This window comes from Melanostigma gelatinosum, assembly GCF_949748355.1.
Source record: "Melanostigma gelatinosum genome assembly, chromosome: 17".
NCBI classification, from domain to species: domain Eukaryota; kingdom Metazoa; phylum Chordata; class Actinopteri; order Perciformes; family Zoarcidae; genus Melanostigma; species Melanostigma gelatinosum.
This window is the reverse complement of record NC_136650.1, coordinates 19,869,049-19,877,023: the sequence shown is the minus strand read 5'-3', so window position 1 is coordinate 19,877,023 and position 7,975 is coordinate 19,869,049.

Genomic DNA, 7,975 nt, shown 5'->3' with positions numbered 1-7,975 from the left:
ATCAAACCATTCAGTGCCCTCCATGGAAGCAACTGCATTCATTTCCTCAGGGTTTTCTGGTATTTGTCACCCGGCTATATACTACATTACTTTGTCATAGTTGACTAAATTAACTTGGAGGTTGGTGTGCTTGATCATCCACTCTTTCCATTACATCACCGAAAGGCACTTTTCGGCCAAATCAAATTAAAAGCAAAATTCCACTATAATCGAGTATAACCGCAGCAATCACTGTTATCCTCTGTGGTCTTCCTTCAGTAAACCAGAAATAATCATATATTGGACTGTTTACAAATGAGAGTCCTTGATGTGTAACCTTTCTGGAATTCCCAGACTATGGTAATCTGGGCTCTGACAACGGTCGAAAAAAAAGAAAAAAAAGAAAGAAAAAAAAATCAATAGCGCTTCTCTCTTAATCAAGAGTGCTTGGAGCTTATGGCAGAACGCCATGAGAGAAAAGCAGCAATTGACTTTGGGTTTTTATTTTTTTTAAAGAGGAAGGTGAAGCTGGGAATAGAAGAGGGGAAACAGCCATGCTGCATGGCTTCACTTTGGGCATAAGAGACACAAAACACCCAAAGAATACAATAGAGAAAAGTAATTTCCGATTGTTGACAACTGTCAAACACACAGTTACATAATCCTCCCCTCCCCCTTATCTTAAAGTTGTTTAACCAGGACAGATGGCATTTTCATTGCAGTACCTGATTATCCGGAACAAACAAGAAAGCGCTGGTTAGTGGTCGTCTGTCCTTTGTAACTTTGCTCACATGCGGTTTTCTCCAGGAATAATAAAATCAGATACCAGTTTCACTCCTTAGATCCTTGAAATGGGGAAACAAAAAGGGATTCTTTAAATTAAAGTTTCGTTTTTTACAGTTTCCGCGAGCGCTTGACTTACACACAGTGTTTATAATACTCTGTTGGCATGTAATTCACTTTCTCTAGAGCTCTTTTGTGCACATTTACCTTTAAATGTCTGCAAGAAAATAAATGGTTGACTTCATCCTATATTACTACAAATACATTTTCACCATGGGCAACATACCAGCAGATTTCACTGCACTTTTGGCGTGGTCAAATTAACCTGCCAAAGGGCCATTGGGTGAAAAGGCCCCTATTAATTAACTCCCTGTCTTCCCTGTGCAACCTGTACAATTTATATACTGGAATACTACCTGGCCCCAGATTTACAGTTTGGTGTATTGATTCAACACTATTATTTAACAATATGCAACAAATAAGCACATTGTGAGTTCATGATCTCAGTCTTGAAACTAGATTTGACACGGACACCATTTTTTAAAGACACGGAGTCGGGATGAACCAGGGCCCACATTGAAGCTGCAACACTCAATGATTGTATTTCGATGATGGAATTGTCAGCTGACTCTGTCCCTTCGGCTTTACAGATCGCTTTAACTTCTTTCAGCTGATTGTTTTGGTGTTATGGCTGGCAACTTTACTGTTCAGGTTCAGTCTCTCTGCTCTCATTGTTTCTGGCAGCTAGTTTCTGCGAAAAAGCTCAGAGAAACCCAGTATACCAACTACCCAGCACCGAAACACCTTATCTGGTAAACATAATAGCTGCTAAACAGCTAAAGAACATTTCACGGGCCGTTGCCCCTCCCACTTTACACCCCTGGCCTGATCCCATCAGATGGCTTAACATTTGTTCAAACCAGTTTACACACAGAAGTCTGGAGCTTTTAGGGTCGCTGGAGCGCTGCTACAGTTGCCCACTTCGGATTGAAAGCTTCACTGGTAGGCCATTGATTCTATATTAGTCATTTTGTAGATATTTACATTTAGTGTAACTTGCAAAATCTAACTTTTCAGATGGAATTCCAATGTTCCATCGTTGTCATAATAATTGTATATCAGCTACTACACTTTGAAGCTGGGAACTCAGACATGAGCTTGTTTTCTGTTGGTCATCGATAAACCAATTATAAAAAAACATGATAAAAAGGGGTCACATGTTATTTAGTTGCTTACTAATATATATTGATTTCTTCTCTGCAGAGAAAGTTGAATTTACTTCTGCTAACCTGCCAAGCATGACACCCGCATGCTTCATATCAAAGCATGTTAATTCCTGACAGCACGGTTCACTTCAGCTTTTAAAGGGGCAGACTGTGACGTCAGCTCGCCCGCTGGACGCATGCTATAGTGCAGTAACAGGACACACACACACACACGCACGCACACACACACGCACACACACACACACACCGACTGGCTGCTGAGTATTAATATTCCCTTTATGAAACTACCCTACGCATTGTCTGCAAAACGCAGGGGCAGACCGGGGGGATAAACACAAAGGCAGATTCCGCGACAGACGCTGCCGCACTTTCCCAAATTGAAATCCCCGTCAGACGTTGAGAGAGAGAGAGAGAGAGAGAGAGAGAGAGAGAGAGAGAGAGAGAGAGAGAGAGAGAGAGAGAGAGGAAGGGGGAGGAAGCGAGAGGGGACTGCAGAACATACAGGCTCTGGATGAATAACCATGGCAACAGCAGCAGCAGCAGTGGAAGCGGTGATATAAACATTGCAAACCGCGCGCATCCCTCCGCAAACAGCGGATCACTCAGTCAAGGCTGGACCCGAAACCCTCTGCGGATATTACGCTTCATCACTGCTAAGGTGAGGCTGTTTCATCTACATGTGCCACCCTCCTCCTGCCTTAGCGGGGTGGCTGTTGTCTGAATGTGTGTGGAACATGAGAGGAGCTCGTTGTTTTGCATTACAGAAGAGAAAGCTGCTATATGCTGCTGGTTGGTTGGAGTGCTGACAGGCTGAATGGGGATGGATTTCTTTATACTTTATACTTCTATATGGCAGCTTAAGGGTCTTTGTCTGACACATTGAAGGCTGTGTCCTTGAATACATCTAAATAACACTACACACTGATCAGTAAATAGAGCAAAAAGGACTATTTAAATCAAAGTAGCCTTTCAAAATAAAGGTATAAATAAAAAAAATACTTATTCAAGCATCCTCGTGTTCAGAATGATCTAACTGAATGCAGTATTGTTGAATTCAGATTGACAAACTACGCTGGCAAACGTGTGCTTTTTCAGTTCTGCATCTTTATGGCAAGCGAGGACGTTTGTCAATGCTGCTGCACAGTACAGGACGTGCCGTTTATTATCAGCAGTTCACAGATGCTGGAGTCTGAAATGGTCCCACACGCTGTCTGAAATGAACAAAGCAAGGCTGCCACTTCAACATGAAACAATGCAGAGGTGTCCCAGCACGCTGCCAACACACGAGTAGAAGTAAACAACGACGGGTTGAAAAGATCACAGTTAATAAGGTTGTTGTTACCGTAATAAAGATTGACTCCAGGCCCTTGCGTTACTGATGTACACAAGACCATGTACAAGTGCTAGACTGGGTCATTTCAAAGCAGTTAACCAAAGTACTGTCCCCCTTCTTACTTTTTCACATTTCTATAACAAACGCATACATATAGTGACCAGCACTTGGTTATCAAATAGAAATAGGAAGACTGCTTATGGTCTGAAGTGCAGATTGCATGCTTCACAGCTCCCCAAACACTGCAAAGGACTTCTACGATAGTGGATGTAGGATTTCCAGTCGGTTACTTTATCTACCCCTCTTCTTTTTTTTCGCAGAACAGCTCTTTGAACAGAATCTCATTTGGAGATAGCAAGAATGCCGGTCACATCCTCTCAAAGTCGTACTCTGACTCATTTAACTTGATAATTCCACTTGGTTTCTTGTTGGTCTGCCTTTGCGGGGCTTTGGCTTTGTCATTTTGAAAACAAAGAGTCTAACACAGCATCACGGAGGGTTTAAGCAAATGCTGGATTATTCTCTCACATGATTGCTGGCTCAGTGGTTTCCTGCAGGGCACTCCACATCTCCAGTGTGCAGATTGCTATTCCTTAAAAAAAAACAAGACAGTTATAAAACATTGTTACAGTAACTTTGGTTTGTTAATATCCTCAAAACACTTCAAAACATGGACAGAAATTCAACACGCATTCATTATTTGTATTTCATTGCTAAGGAGGCGCTAGAACCCATTGGCTCTCTGTCACATGTGCCTTTATTTGGTGATAGCCCCGTTTCTGTCATTGTGCTCTGCAGAGAGAGTTAGACGTTAATGAATGGAACAATGCCGGAGATTAATTTCCGGCCCTTTGAGCTGTGCACACATACAGCAGCTCACAGTCAAGGCACACAATGACTGTGTTACAATCACACTCCTACGTAGCCTGCAAAATCTGCTCATTCCACATTCAGTCACTATGAATATGTTGCCGCTATATTTTCCCCAAATTGAGATTGGAGATGTCAGTCAGCGTTCCCAACTGAGCCGACACCACCAGGTGTGGGGGGAAGAGGAGGGCAGTTTAAGGGCAGCCAGGAGTTTTACTTTTTCTAAAAGGATGAAGACTTACTGCAAACTCCAGCTCTCCAAGTAAGCCAGCATGTGCATATGTGTGCATGTTTGTGACCCGCATAATCAGACAGCAGATGGCCGTTTTGTAATGATTTAGTGTTTAATGATTTGCTGCAAGGAGAAAATCAGAACGAAAGAGTTTGTGAAAATGCAAAAGCAGCAACGTCTGCGAATTGGCTGAGCTACGGGTCGTCTGTGTGGGTTACGGCAGCATTGTCCAGCTAACTGAGCACAACATGCATTTTAACTGGGATTTGTAAAACAATAGAAAGTAACGGCCCCAAGAAATCCCTAGTTATAGGTAAACCATTGGTATTGTAGGACAATGACGTATTGATCAATTGATTGATTAAAAGTGCTAACAGGCACATGTTTAGTATGTTTTCTGTTCAACTCCCCATTGCTCAGCAGTCTATCATGCCAACTACAAACTGAGAAAATGAGTCAACCAGCTAAAATGTCAGAAACAGGCCAGTAACCGCTATTTTGAAATAGACGATAGACTTAAAAGGGTGCTAGATTCAATATCCAGTGGATTAATATAGCATCAAACAACCATGGTAAAGATAAAGTGGAGTAATGTCTACCCGAGCAGCCCCACTGCCCACAGCCGCCAGTCTTCCTCATGCTCATATGGCTGTTGTCAGCATTGACAGCGTCGTCGCGGACGCGCCGCACCCACCCTCTGATTCCTCCCTCAGTTAAACATCGTGTCTACACTGATAGCGCTGTGAGCATCGTTAGCTGCAGGCTGTCGGCTCAGCAGTCGTCATGTTGAGAGGCAACAGAAATGGACCCAATCTCATATTCAACACCTTTATAGTTCATTTAAAGTCTTTAAGATTTCAGATGAAGAACTTATTTACCTGTAGTTTGGGGCGGCATCGTCAAGTGGAGTTTAATACTACAGGTTCCAGAATTCTGGGAGCAGCAAAACACTGATTGAACAGCTACTTTGTCAGATAAGAGCAACGGATGTATGTGTTTACAGTGCAGCCAAACGAACAGTTACAGGTACGCATGTCATTTCAACCCAAGGGAAAGGCCACTATAGCAATGATACGACTCTAGAGAACGGTACACATTGAAATATTGCTTCATCCATAAAAAGTAGTATACATTTAAAAAGAAGGAAACAGAAAAAGAAGGAAATAAAAACAATCTTTTTGGATTCATAGCTGTTTCTCAAAAAAATTAACAATTTATTATAAAATCAACAACTAACTAAACACTCTATTTGCCATTTAATTGATTGTTTTTTCCAAGAAATATCCAACATTAGAAGGACATTAACAAGAAACAACATGTAATTTCATATTGTATGGCTTTATACTATAGAGTCTATAGTATAGACCAACATCAAAGGTCTAAGTTTCAAAGCCCTGCAAAATCCTGATGGGGAAAAATTGGGACCTGGATGAAACAGTCTAAAAATAGGCCTGATGGTATCAGCCCGAAAAAAGGTTTTCATTCGTAAAACGCAGCCTGTAAAATGCTGCCGATAATCTAGATTATTTTTCTCTGTCAAATGTAATGAACCGACAAAGAATTTCTCACTAACAAGTGTTGTTTGAGTAACCCCAATCCTAGAAAAGGAGTAATTCAATTAAATATTACTGTGCATCTTTAGAAGGAGAGCATTATCTGAGGGGGTGAGTGCTACAGTCAGGCCTTAAATAGAGAGGAACAAATTCAGTTTTGGTCTTTTTATGGGATTTATTGACAACATGAAAATGCCCTTTAAAGACATTGTCTTTTGCTACAGTTGACAAGTTTTGTCATCATCATGATCATCATTGTCGTGAATGGAAACAATAAATCCTACGTAGATGTACGACAGCTTGTACGCTTGTACGACATTTGAACTTATTGATGTGTACAGTTCATCAAACAGTGTGCTCGAGCCTTTTACTGAAAGTATATTAAGTTGCAACTCCCCTGACTGTGAGCCTCCACTTGATCAAATACACAGTGTTCATTCTCCTCCTTACTGCCTACCGAACGCATCACAGGAGAAGCTAGCAGCTCGTTTTTTTTCTTTTAACCTCCGAGACAGCAGATAACAGATAAGACGTTGGATTGCAACCCAGAGCATTAGGGAAGCAGTGACGCAGCTTTGGCTCGCTTAATCAACGCTGAAGTAATCACAAGCTGTACATACTCCAGTGTCTCACAGTCTCACATCAAATCACTTGCAATTGGCTCACGGCATTATGGCGACGGCCGTCATCTCCGGTCACCCTGACACACAGAAAGCGAACACTCTTGAGCTGCAAGTGTGTCAATGTGACCAGACATGCAGACAAGAAGAGGCAAAACAAAGTTGTAATTTCTCGTCTCTTCAGGCTGTTTGTAGCAGTGGCTCGCTAACGTGCTACGTTGGAGTAGGTAACCGTTTCTCAAGACTGCTTCACTGCTTGTTTTTTTTTCTTCATGCGTCACCTTTTAATTCTCCTCTACACCGCTGGTTTTGGAAGGCAGATGAAGATGTACTGGCCCTTGTTGGCAAGATTCTCATCACACATCTTGGGTCATCAAGGTGGAGGAGAGTGTTTCACTGCCAACTGAGAGGACACCTTTGACGCACAAATTAAATTCTGGTGCTGGAAAGACACACTGGAATACATTTCTCTGAGGCTGCTGAGCTGATGACTGGTCGCAATGCACAAGTGAAGTTGCACTTCAAAAAAGTGTTTCACAGCAAGAGGAAACACTTCCTCTATACGGCACACATGGTGGGGATTGTGTTTCAACGAGCGGTTATTTGAGACACTTCCCTGTGAAGCGTGTCAGTGTTTCATCTTCTTTTGTTTGGCGACAGCTCAGTCTGTACTGCGTCTCAGTTTCCACTGTACCTTCTCTGAACGCTGCAGAGTCCACGTCTTTGTTGTCACCGAATGTGGACGGGTCATGTTTGGACGTGCTGTGGATTCACTGAGCCGCTGATGGAAAAACATCGCTCACTTGGGTGTTAATTGCCTGGGATATGTTGATCAGGTTCTTTAAGACACATGCATGTTCAATGGTGGGATGCATTCGAGGTATAGGGTAGTCACCTGCAGTTATCTCAATGAGCTAAATAATTAAACTTTTACTTTTATTCAGGCCTGCATATCTTAGGCCCTGAAATGAATAGTCATTTCAGTCATTGCTAACTGAATGAAACTCTGAGCTGAACCCTTCATCATGAGGGCTAATAAGAACTGTATGTGTGTCTTCTTCAGCTCTTTAGTTCGTTGTCATGTGTTTAGATGTCGGTACCTGTATAACAGGAGTTTCCTTGAACAAGATCAAGGGCTTCAGTGCTGTGTGATCACATGACGGCTTTTCGGTTAAACCCAACTGAAAGCACACAACAAGTAAATATACCAGGAATGGGCAGAAGACTTTGTATTTGACAAATCATTCTTTTTTATGTGTAAATGGGAACCTGAACCAGAAATTGTGTGCGCATGAGCCACAGACAATGCTCCGGTATACATTAGGCCTTTGAATAAAGACATTCAAAACATATTAACGAATAGTTTAAATGTACAAGCA